This window comes from Limulus polyphemus, unplaced genomic scaffold (genome assembly GCF_000517525.1).
Source record: "Limulus polyphemus unplaced genomic scaffold, Limulus_polyphemus-2.1.2 Scaffold455, whole genome shotgun sequence".
In the NCBI taxonomy this organism is placed as follows: domain Eukaryota; kingdom Metazoa; phylum Arthropoda; class Merostomata; order Xiphosura; family Limulidae; genus Limulus; species Limulus polyphemus.
Genome location: NW_013666065.1, coordinates 317851 through 332128, shown reverse-complemented (window position 1 = coordinate 332128; position 14278 = coordinate 317851).

The following is a 14278-nucleotide window of genomic DNA, read 5'->3' as shown; positions in this document are numbered from 1 at the left end:
TAACTTTCCTCGTAGTTACATACGATCCATTAAAAGAACTGTAAAAAAATCAAAACGTTGATGCGCCCGTTTAAAAATAGATTCAATTGTAATTCGGATAGGTGTACTGGTTGGTTTATGTAATACACGTTCGAAGTAACGAATCATAAAAATATTTAATTTATCATTCAAGGATATAAGATTTAATCCACCTTCTTCAAAAGGTAAAGATAAAGTACTTTTATTAACTCAGTGAACTTTCCTCCAAACACATTGTATAAAAATGTTAGTTATCAGATTCTTAGGTGATTCTAATACCTGAAATCTGTGTCACATAATACTACTAATAATTGGATTAAGAATTAATATTTTTCCTTTTAATGATAAAAAGGTTGAAAACTCTTTCAGACTAATAAGTTTACTACATTTCTCTTTCAGTTCACCTCAGTTTTTCTGAATCCATACCAAAGAATATCCTAAATAATTTTATTTATTGATTCGACCATATATAGCCTAGTTTATTTTCTGTTCGTGTTTTTCAAGCGCCAGACCATAAACCAAGAAATTTTTCTTCATTGAACTTTGATTCCAAATTGTATTTTGAATAATATTAAGTTCTGACTCCTGTCTAACATAAATATTTATATCGTCAGCATATGATGATAGAATAAGTCTTTGATGATAACTGAAACACGATGTTGACCTTGAGGAATTAATTTTCTTTCTTAATAGCCCATCCAGTGGCACAGTGGTATGTCTGTGGATTTATACTGCTAGAAACCGGGTTTCGATACCCGTGGTGGGCAGAACACAGATAGCTCTTTGTGCAGCTTTGTGCCTAATAACGAACAACAACTTTCTTGAGTCATAAAGAAAATATTCTGTTGCTAGTGTAAATAAAATACCACTTATTGGGTCACCTTGTCTTACACTTATCTTAAAAGGGATAGCTGAAGTTGAAACCGACTCATGAACTACATAAAATATGGTACTTTTATATATTGCGTCAACCGCCCTTATAATATTCCCGCCAAAACCAAATTTTCTAAGTATCTTTTTTTAAATAATCATGATTTATGTGGTCAATGGCTTTTTCAAGATCTAAATTTACAATAGCTAAACGTTCGTGATTTTGATTTGCAAGATTTATTATAACACGCATAACATGTATATTATCATAAATACATCGATCTGGAACAGAGTAAGTCTGACTCTCATGAATCAGTTGACTCATAAAAGGTTTCACTCTGTTTGTTATGGCTTTCGAAAGTACTTTATAATCAGTACACAAAAGTGATACTGATCACCAGTTTTTTAATTCTTCAAGTTTCCCTTTTTAGGTATTAACTTCATTACTGCTTTTTTTCATACTTCTAGAATATTCATTTTTCTCTTGAGATTCGTTAAAACCTCTAGTAGAGAAATGCCAAAATTTTGCTAACCACTCAACCGTTATGCCATTAATTTCAGGGTACTTATCTTTTGCTGATGAGTGACAAGGGCAGTTATTTCTGTAAGCATTAATGGAACATCTAGAGACTCTTTTACAGTTTTTAGTAACCTCGGTAAACCTTCAAAGAGTGAATCATTAGTTTCATTTACCGTTTCTTCTGAATATAATATATTATAAAAATCAATAATTATAGAATTTATTTCATTTGACTTCCGAGTTACTCTACCATGCATGATCAGACATGAACGTATTTACATGCGACAGTCCGAAAATTCTTGTCAACATAATAGAATTAACATATGACCTATCCAACCTGATTTTTAATATAATGCCTTCGCTTTGTCCAGTCCAAGTATATTCCTTCTTTTTGGGATAAAGATAACAAAACCCAAACTGATTTAACAAATCTTTTAATTTATCATCTATACGATCTAATTCTGTATTTAATGTTACATTAAAATCTCCAACTAAACATACCAGTTTTGTATTTCATTCAACTGTTTTTCAATATAATCGAAACATTCATGTGCTTTTTTTGTGTGTGGTAAATACACGTTAAGTAAATGTAAGTTTAACTCTTTTGATTTTTATCAATACATGCAAAATATTACCTTTATACTCAGAGATAGATGTTATTTCTTTCCCAGATGACTTATGTAAACCTATTAGTACGTCAGATTCATTCTGTTGTGTAGCATAGCAATGAATCATATTATAATTCTTATTATTCCATAATAAAGATTGTCTTTCTACATGAATTGTAATACAATAATTTAGTTTCTTGTAATACAATAATTTCTGTATTATGACGAACACTATCATTTTAACCACTAGATTATTCATACCAGTAGAACAACTTCTAACATTTTATAAAGCAATAACTGCCATAAAAAGAAGAAAAGGGAAAAAGAAAACTTAGAATGCAAATTTAACACTAGTAATACATACATCTTAAATTAAGTTCACAAATTTTTAACATTAAACTTTTAGATAATTAATATAATCTTTTCCTTCTATTTACACTATTCTGATCATCTTTACTAGCAATATGTTCTATCAGTTTCTGTATTTGGTGAACCGAACCTGTCATGTTGTCTATGTATTTCAGAGCCACTTCTAATTCTTTAGACGATCTTCTAACTTTCTTTTCAAAATATAAAAATATTGATTTTGATAATGGCCCTTCAAAAATATCATCTTCACTCTCTATATTTTAAATCATCATTTTCCTTTAAATCATTACACAGACTTGTTTGACTATCATCATTATGTTCTAGATTAATTTGTGAAAGAGATTCGGTTAACAAACTTTTGGTGTTGATTCCATTTTGTTCATCAGTCTCTACCCTTTTTTCTAAATCGTTCGTATCAATTAATGCTTTACGACTTTCTTTGTCTGTGTTATTTCTCACCTTGTTTGTAACAGTTTGATTGTCTTGTTCTAATTGAACTTCTATCGCTTTCTTCATAATACTATCTTGTCTGTCATTTCAGTTGATTTTATACTATCTTTTTCAAAGAGAGTATTAACAGTTAGTTGTTCATTTTCATCTTTCTGACATTTTGCACTTGTAGATCTGCTGTCCGTCGATCAATATGGCACTGACCAACTCTATTGATATTAAATAATTGTCAACTGAGAATCTTCTTGTGTCGTGTGTTCATTATTTAAATTAACAACTACTGGTTCTTCATGTTTCTTTAACTGAGGGCAATATATTTTTACATGCTCATAAGCCTTACAATTTAAACATTGCATCGACAAACGTACATAAAATGTAAAATGATAACCATCTGATAAATAATTCAATTGGCTTGGGATTTTTTTAAATCATTATCTTTAATCAGTTTAAGGTACACTTGTCTAAAACTTTTAACGTCTTTAAACTAGATATTGTGTTGACACAGGCAACGTGCTAATAAGACCGACTACTCTTTCAAAATTTGAACACAATTTTCTTATAACTCCATGACTTATTTCAGGTGGTACGTAAGAAATAATAGCTTTAGTTGGATTCAAAGCTACTGGTTTAATTTCAAAATGCTGATACTTAATGCCCATACTTGTTTCAATTAATTCCATTGCCCATGAACGGTCGTGAAAATATACTTGAAACTCACCAAATACTCATGAGGCTGACACCACCTGTTCTGGTGAAATACCTAAATTTTTAATAGCCTCGAATACATCATTTTGTACAATTTCTTTCGTTTTAAGAATTACGATGGCCTGATTTTTTGTAAGATAATTTTCCCTGTCAACTTGTTTTGTTTGTAAAGTTCCATTTTGAAGTGTCTTTGATTGTTCTGCCACTTGAGCATATCTTAACTCAGTCAATTTCTTTTAGATCAAATTTACGTAGTTTCTATGTAGTAATTTTAAATAGATAGTTTGATAGTTTTTGTTTATCCATTATAATAAACTATTTTTCTGTAAATCTTTTTTATCATTGCTTCGTTATAAGTACTTTTTTTTACTTGTGTTTTATGCAGCTCTTTTATTGGTTGAAGCATCTTCCTGCTTGTTCAACTGTGTTAATCAAAGTATAGTTCCTCTAGTACATATCGTATAAATATCATATCACAACAGAAACAATTACTGAGAAACATACAATCATTTTATACAAAAGAGAGTTTAAAATAGAACATTTACTTAGAATTGCCATATTAAACAGCAAAAATAATTTAACAATAACTTATTTTTTTTACTCTGTGGCCATTGGAGTTACTTATTCATTTTGTATCCAAACAAATGAAGTGTTTATACTTTAGCACATTGCAAGAGCAAATGAGTTTTTCCTAACATTCGCTAGGGAGGTTTTCAAACAGTAAATGTGTGGTATTTTCAGGACTTACTAAACTCTGAGAAGACATCATTATGGATTTTCTTGAGTTCACTGAACCTGTTTTTTCTTGAAACTACCGTATGTATCTGATCATAACATAAACACCGTAGTCCCTTACCTTACCTTATGTGTGTATGACGCGTAGATAGATAGATTTTTTGGGGGTGTGTGTGGGGGGAGGGGGTCTCTGAATCCGTCATGGACAAATTAAGAGAAATAGGGAAAGAAACATCTGCAGGTAACGTGATTTTTATCACAAATTTCAGACCAATTCATTTCTAATGCTTCGCCAGCTTTTGGCTTTTCAACTGAAACTTTTTTATACGTGGCAATGTCATTACTGTTTGTTTGTTTGTAATTAAGCACAAAGCTACACAATGGGCTATCTGTGCTCTGCCCACCACGGGTATCGAAACCCGGTTTCTAGCGTTGTAAGTCCGCAGACATACTGTCTTTACTGACAAACACCATGGTAGTGAAAGTAAATGACAAATATGACGTGACACTCCGCTTGAGGGCGTCACATATGTGTCGATCTTATGCAATAGGGAGGGGAGAGTGAAAGGAAAGAGACAATTATGTCATCAGAAGAGATGCATTTGTAGGGACGCGTTGCTAGGCCGCTATGACAGGCGGACATGACGTCAGATACGGTTACGTAATAGTTCCACGAAGTAACACCAGAGGGCGCATTGCTAGGGACAAGTTACTAGGTCGCCATGTCATAAATCTTTGAGGACTGAAGTTTATTGTACATTAGAGATGTAACTTACATCACACGTGTGTTCAAAACCACAGTGTCAAGAAAGAAATGTGTGTTCTTTCTAATTGACGTGATTAACATTGACACTTCACCCTTACTGGCTCACAGTTAACGGTATGTCTCACTAAAAGAAAAGGGTGATCAGTATGACGGAAAATTTTATGAAAACGAAAGTTGAAAAAGACAATTATAATACATGTTGCTACCTAAGTATTTACATTATACTTAATATTGAAAATAAACGGTTCATATTCTAGTAATCATATATTTTCTACATACATTTAATGTACTTTAACAAGAGTTTTTGCATGTCATTAAATTTAAAAGTCAGTAAGTAATCAGCATGTGAAATGAATGAGTTTTATGATTTCTTTATATGACATAACGAATTATATTTGCATGTACTCGAATGGTGACAGAGTTAGCTGTTTCTGATTAGTATTGATAAGCTCAGTTACAATTTCAGACATATCCTAATTTTTAATACTAGTCTACAACAAACAATCTAAAATTCAGTCAAATCTGGGTCACTTTTCAATATAAATACCCTGTCCCGTTCACCAATAATATCCAGACTTATACAGCTCTACTACATGGAAGAAAGAATGATAAACCAGCCTTGAAATGTAAGTATATCATTACATATATTTCTTCGCTTATAAATCTAATTTCCGTGTTTCTTTGACATAGTAATGTTAGTTTTCAGTCATTTTTATTACAATAATAAATAATGTTGCTGTGTTTTACTAATTATATAATATTTTATATCTTAGTCTATAAGATATAGACTATAAAATATAATAATGAAAATTAATTGACTAAATAGATTAAATTAACTCTTATTAATATATACGCCTAACAAGTGTACCCTATTTTACAATTACTGAAGAAAGATCAGTGTGAAATCAATGATCTTCAAACTCATCATTCTTGTAAGATGTTAAATCATGATGAACATGTATGGTTATATTTGAGATCAGCATTGGCAAGAGTGAATAAATTTATAAATCAATCTATATTTAATCAAAGGGTAACAGTAAAATTTATCAGGTTGTATCAACGAAACGTTCTGGGATACTGTAAATAAAGACGACATTATCCAAGAGTTATCAAATATAATGTCCTACCTTTGAAAATTTTAAGAAAAAACAAAATATGTAAAATAACTGTGATAACAATAAAAAAGTTCTTGACAAGTTATATCAATTGTTGTTTCTTTCACATTTTATAAATCTAACATGTTTACACTGACTTACAGCCCAACGTAATAATACCTCCGGTATATATTTGTTTTAGCGTGTTATTAACTACATAGAATATGTCACCAAAAATCAGACATAAAGGGAATTCTCTAAAGTAATCAAAGTTTCTTTATTTTAGAAACTATACAAAACATATCCTACACTTGAAATCCGTTACTTAACTGACTGTCCCCCGTCGTTAGATCTTGACCTTCACATATCACTCCCCTACAACTTAAAACTGACGTATTATCTTCAATATATATAAGTAAAGACTTGTAAAGTATCACACATATTGAAACATTGGGCTTACTGTCTATCATTTCAGATTGAATTTTGCAACCAAAACAAATTGTATGTCCACTATACATTAACTTTGACAAGGAAGAACTTCTTAAAAGTGTAATAATTTAGACCCGTAAAGAAATATCAGTATTGTCCATCCTACAATTTGGACAGTGTTCTTCAATTTTATCTGAGGAACAAATATCTCTAACAAGCTGACAGCATAATATCCTTGGATATTTACAAATAACATATATGTATAGATTACCAAGACCTTTAAATTTCATGTTTAAACAAAATCGTTTTCTTCAGAAGAAGAATAGCCTTCATCTTCACTATCTTCAGTACGAATCCTCATCTGAATTATATGTTTATTTTGTATAATACTAATGGCCCAGTGAAGTAGTAATTGGGGAATATTTAAATGTTCAATCATTTGACTGCGTAAATAAAACAAATCTCCATAAACAAAACAAATAGGACACTCATCAAAATGATTTGTACGGAGAATATGATCACATGATTTGAAATCATTCACCACAAAATATATACTCATAACACATGTCTGTAGGTATATTTGTCTATTATTTTTACACACACTTGTATATATAATCTAAAACAAGGGAACTTTCTAAGAATTGACGCCAAAGGGTAAAAACTCTGTGACCAATGCTTTGACCTTTGCTCGTTAGTCAAATGTTGGTCAACTACCACTACTTGAGAAACTATCAGCTCTCTATCACGTAAAGAAAACAAAAACTAGTGTGTTTCATCTGATATATAACAACACAGAATATTTATTGTAGGTCTAGTACGATATAAAGGACAGAGAATGTGTTAAATAAGCTGTTACATCACTCTATCATCGGAAAAATCAGCATCATGAATATTAAAGCGGATGTTTTACTATATTGCAATATCCTTCTGAGTTTTGTGATTTCACGACAAAAGTTATGGGCTACAAGAAAAGACATGTCTATCCTTTACATGAGATGAGTTTACAGATTCCCTTAAAAACCAATTACCAACATGATTAGATTTATCTCAAGAGTCTTGCACTTTACATAACTATACCAAAAGTTAAATGTACAATTATGAAATTATCGATATTTGATGATACATTAGAAAACTGTTTTTCGTTTATAAATTAATACTTTCTGTTTTCAATCTAGTACTCACATGCTTGTCTTTCAAATCTCCCATTGTTTACAAATATAACTCCCCAAGATCTACACGCAGTCTAATTTCTTCAAAGTGTAATTATTTAGATACAATAGAGTTTTAGTTTTTACAGCTTAAAATCTCAATGAAGTTGATATAAGATGTACAAAAATTTAGTAAAGTCCACTGTAGTATCAGGAACAAATTCAAGTCATAACACATTATCATATGGTTCTCCTTAAGTTACAGTTACCTAAGTTCAGTAATGGGAATGTTATACACATTTAAAGTAGTCTTGTGATCATCGATAAAAAAACATTCTTTTAACGGTAAATTGGTGTAAAACGGTGAAAGTATTGTTACTGCAGCGTTATCCCTGTCAGTGAAAAGAAATACTTTTAGGGGTCTAGTGTTTGGTGACAGTCTCGAAATCTCATGCCAGATAAAGATGTAGACGAACACCGATATAACCTTATATTCAATCTATACTAAGCGTACGACGACTTTTTTAGGTTACATCTGAACGAGATCTGTCGTCCAGTAGCCGAGATCGTAGTGTCGGCTGGAAATGTATCAAAGTATCGGTCAAAACACTGTATCAGTTATTAAGTTACATCATTTAGTAATGTATTTAACTTTAGATGCGACACACCCGAGATAATGATATCATTGTCTCTACCCCTTCACTCTCTATTGCACGACAGACGTATGTCGCCCTCTAGCGGCGTGTTGTGCGGGTGGGGTAATTAACTACCTCCTTAGGACACACACATTCATGTTCTATGCACGAACAGGGTCTAATCGTTTTGTCTTGACAGACTTTAAGGAGTTAAGTTGATCGTTCATTAAAACTTAAACATAAATTGTTATATATATATTACAGATTACTTTTCTTTTTCACGGAAGGTAAAATTGAAAAGAGAATCTGTGATATATAAGCATAATGCGTTTCCTGATTGGCAATAACCCCCGCTGTGGACTGCAGTTTTGCCTATACAAGGCTCATCAGCACTGCTTTGGTAAGCAAACCAAAGAAATACAGTTAGGACTCTTATAATTGTGATGTGTATAATTCGGAAAAAATATTTCTTTTAAGGAGTATCTGTACTATCGCTGGTATAGCTTATTGGTTCACCATTTCTACTGAATGATAGTATGGTTAATTCAAGTTCACACCATAACAACTATTGATCATGAAGTTGATGATATAAATAGCACCTAGAACGGTATTGTATTTGTCGTATCCCAGTCGGCCTGATTAGTAATGGTATTGGGCGAAAGGCATCATTGGCACTAGATATGGCAGATGTATGCTTGATATACTGTTGCATATTCTTCTTGGCTTTCATTCATAAGTTCTTTGAATTACTTATGTAGTTATCTTCCTTTGACTCTGTTCTTGCTTGACCTGCTTGTTCATAATTCAAGAGTGAAATAATATGTAAAAGTATGTCAACCACACTATATCTGGCGTATCCAGTGCCGACGAGTCTATTCGGTCAATACCAGGGCTCATTAGGCCGGCTGGGACATGACAGACATATTAGTGGTCCAGACGCTTTTCATAACATCAGTTGCGAGAACAGCGGCTTTTATGGTGTGAACTACATTAAGTAAGTGAAGTGTAATTATTAACAATTATGTTTAAGTCATTTACAAATCAGAATTACGGTAAAAATGAATAACACAATATTATCTCTTTATGGTGTGAGCTAGATTAAGTAAGTGAAGTGTAAATATTAACAATTCTGTTTAAGTCATTTACAAATCAGAATTACGGTAAAAATGAATAACACAATATTATCTCTTTATGGTGTGAGCTAGATTAAGTAAGTGAAGTGTAAATATTAACAATTCTGTTTAAGTCATTTACAAATCAGAATTACGGTAAAAATGAATAACACAATATTATCTCTTTATACATTTTTGATATGAATTATTTATTGTTATTGTTATTTTTTACGTTAATTAACTTTTATTCAGAAGAACTGGTTATTTTTGTTGTAACCTAGCCAGTCTTTATAGGAAATTGATGTATAATGATATAGTCTAAGGACAGTAACTTTGCTTTTAATCATCACAATATAAAAACCGTTCTGATACTACTGTATTCCCTAAAATATTTGTAATAATGAGTATATTCTATCACTGCTATATCTAGTTTGTTTGTGTTTTTTTGGCGTAACTTAGCCAATGTTAATAGTAGATTAATGTATATTTATATGGTCTTAAGACAATAACTTGGTTTTTAATCATCCTAATAAAAAAAACTGATGTTATTATACTCCATAAAAATGTTTGTAATATTGAATTTCTTCACTATTGCTGGTTTTTGTTAATTTGTTGTTTAGCACAAAGCTACATAAAGGGCTGTGCCCACCACGAGTATCGAAACCTGATTTTTAGTGTTAAAAGCCTTCAGACTTATCACTGAGCCATAGAGGGCAAAAGCTTTTTCACAGGGAAATGTTTAGATTTGATTTTAGTTATTCGTAAATACAAAATTACACAATGGGCTATCTGTGCTTTGCCCACCAGGGATATCGAAACCCGAATCTTAGCATCGTAAGCCTGCATACTTGCCGTCTAGCAACTCGGGGAAACACTAGCACTATGGTTATGATTGTTTGTTGTAACTTGGCCAAAATTTATGGGAGATTGAAATTTATCAATCACTTTGTTTTAAATCATAATACTTAAAAAACAAATGCTATTATGTTCCATAAAAATGATTTTGATAATAAGTATCCACACTATCGCTGCCATGTGTATGGTTGATACTTTTGTCAAAGTTCAGCCAATTTATATATATATATAATTTCTCAAGACAATAACTTTGGCCCCCAGTGGCACAGACGGTATGTCTACGGACTTACAACGATAGATTCCGGGATTCGATACCCGTGGTAGGGACAGAGCACAGATAGCCCATCGTGTAGCTTTGTGCTTAATTACAAATAAACAATAACCAATAACTTTGTTTTTATTCATCATAATATAGAAAATGGATTTTATTGTTGTATTCTTCATACTCTCTAAAATAGTTCCAACGATGTATTCCAAAATAGTTCCAGCGATGTATTCCACACCAGCACAGACATATCTATGGTTGTTGTTTCCCATGACTAACCAAATTTTATGAGACTAATATATATACACACACAGAGGATTGAGCACTATATATTAAAACGATTTTCAATAAGCAAGCTAGTGAGTCACATGACCACCACTTGGATATAAATTCGCAGTAGAACACCATGTATTAAAACAAAATTTTGGCGTTTTGACATTCTGTAAGTATTGTGATACCATCGAAAAATGATTGCTTTTAGAAAGGGCAGGTAACAAAGGAATGTGGACACTGGAACCATCCAGAAAGACATCTGCAACATGTCGTACCCACCCTCAGTAAGCAAATACAGTGTCTTGTCACAGCTGAGAACCGATGAACACAAAGGTAAGTTGCAAAAGTAGTCCACGAGCCCCGGGCAACAGTACGCAACATACTAAAGATGGATTTCCACCTGGAAAAGTAGTCCGCGTTCACGATATATCCATTCTACCGACGCACACCTCAAGTATCTGAATAATGAAACACATATTCATATCAAGACATCAAGTCGCCAGATACAGTGCATATGGATTTCTGTGCAATCGGTTGTTGAAACTGGCGTTGGAACACTGTCGTCCTGGTAAAACTAGATTGCTAATGGAGTTGATTATTTGAGAGCCTGTAGGGAGTAGTAGTATATTTTGGACATGACATCCTTACGATGGAGACTTTTGTTGTTCAAACTACATTGCAGGACTATTGTCAAGACGGACGGTACTAAGATAGAACATGACCAGACGTAGCGACATGGACTAAAACGACGTGGTGAGGGTCTAAAATCGTTATAATACAACGTACTCAACTGCTGTATTTACACACACACATTTATGACAACAACGTTGCTTGTAATAATTTTAAGTAACGTGAAATACTCTTATAAGTGAAATTATTCAGTTATTTAAAACATTTCGTCTTCTTTATCTGATTGACATAAAGTAATTAGTTACTTTAATTATCTAAAGTAATTAGTTACGTGTTTAAAAAGGCCAAAGTATTAGTTGTTAAGTCGATCTTTAAAATTATTATTTGGAAATTTTCTAATTTATTAGTCATTACACATCATCAGAATGTACTAACAAAATACAAGTTATTTTTCTACCCGTGAATACATGCCTGAACGAATATATATGGGTTGTGCCTAATCTAGTGGTTAACACACCGGCCTGTGGATCTGAGAATGTGTGATTGTGTCCTGTTGCCACTAAAAAAAATTACCCTCCATACTTCAGGGCCACAGATGTATTGTAAAGGTGAAAGTCAAATCCCAATATTCAATTAGAGTAGCCCAAAACATTGGCGGTGGGTGCTATTAACTAGCTGATTTTCATGTATTCTATCAATCCAAAATTAGAAGTGACTAGCGCAGATAACCCTTGTGTAACTTTGACTGAATATCCGTAACAAACGAATATATATTCGTTTCAGTGAAGCAAGAATAAGTAATCTACTCTAATAGAGATTCGATCTCGGATCGATTAGTTGTTATGCTGCTGTTTTGGAGAACAGAATGTTTTTATCATAGAAGATACTTTATTTTTAAAATAGACTCAATAATTCTATATTTGCAATTTCATTAAAATGTAGTTACCAAGGATATTATTTACTAATCAAGTTTGTTTTTACCATATTAGCTCATGTAAGGTTGTCGGTTTTCTAATAATTTCCGATGGAAATAATACGTTTTATTAAAATAATCAATACATATTAGCAAAAGAACTTTAAAATGAAGCTATAAAGTAATTTTGTGCTATTGCCGAAAGTTTCCCATTTCATGTTGATGAAGAAAGTTTAATAAACAGACTTGTTTTTTTTTAAATCAAATAAGGAAGACAATACTTTGTAATAGTTCTATTGTTAGCTCTATATTAGCGTTCTATTGGAGAGGGTAGACGCTTTACGATAACAAACAAATTATAGTTAATATTGATCAACCTTTCTAAAAAAATTCTAGTCGCATAGTGGTTAGCATTTCGGGCTGCGGACTTGAGACGTGATATCGCAAGATACATTCCATTCTTTCACCTATGGGCATATTATAGGAGTAACACCTAGTCCCATTATTCTATTTGAGAGGTGGCTACAGTCCTTGTGACGTCATTGGCTGCGTTCAGTAGCTCAAAATTAGACACGGCTGTACCTGAACCTCACGGGTCTCTGACCAAGCCATTTAGCGCATGTGCGCATGAGGTGAAATTTAGAATGGAAATTATAATTCTACTAAAGATTCTAACCTTGCTATCTCTACTTTTACACTTTTTCATTTTTAAAGGTATGTTTTATTCTTTCCAAATGTGTTTTACGAAGTCTTTATAAAATAACTATTTTTTTATATTTTTGTTCCAAAGCTGTGATTTATAGTCTTGAGTCTAATATTTAAAATGTACTTTTTAGACTTTTGATGACATTATTGTCATTTCATCAAGATGTTTATTAAACCAAAATTTCATATTTTCATAATGTTCATTAGTTTGCTTTGTTTTTGTGGTTTTCTTTAATGCTTACCAAATGTAAAAAAATAGTTCAAAATTCGAATCATCTTGTTTGACGCAGGCTGAAAACTGAAAACAAAAACGAAAACTGATTTTAATTTAACAATTGTGACTATGATTTTTTTAATACTCTCTGTAACATCTGAAACCTCAGTCATACTGGGGCATTTAACCTTTCTGGCGGCATTGAACGATTTTAATTACCCGTTACAAGTAGCCAGGTATCAACAAAAAACAAACAAACAAATTTAACAATCCCGCAAGAAATAAGTCAATAAACCTTATTTCAGAGATATTTCACACCAAAAAAAAATCTAACCCTCTATGTGTGTACATGAAATGTTCATGAACAATTAGACTTTATAAACCAGTCTAAATCATGTTTATCTGTCTCTGTGCATTTACACAAACACACAACTAAGTACAATCCAGTTTAATGTTCTTTGTTCTTCATCACGTTTCCGTATCAGTTCTTTTGATTGAGAATGGTGCGTTCTATTTTCAGAGCATCTATTTTTTCGGGAGATTGCTTACGTCGGCAAATATATGCGAAAAAATGAAAGAACCATAAGAACAGCATTTTCTGACACCCCGAGAACCATAAGATTAAAACTGAACGCATTATAACTCTAATTCTGAGCGATTTCTCTATCTTCATTCCTTAGAATCAAAATCTTGGTTTAACTTTATCTGTAAATTATTACATAGTCTCCTATCTTATAAGATATTTTCTATCTTTATTCTCGTTTCTGTTTACAGCTCAGTAAAACAATGTGTCGTAAAAACAGACGTCCAGTCCATTTTTTTAGCCAAATATACTATAACAGTCTCAATAGACTTCACTCATTCACGTTAAAGCTTAGGGTACTTTTTCGATGTATAGCAATACATTAACGGTCTTATGACAAAAAATGAAGCTAATAAAATGTTTTGGAGTGACTAAGATTAT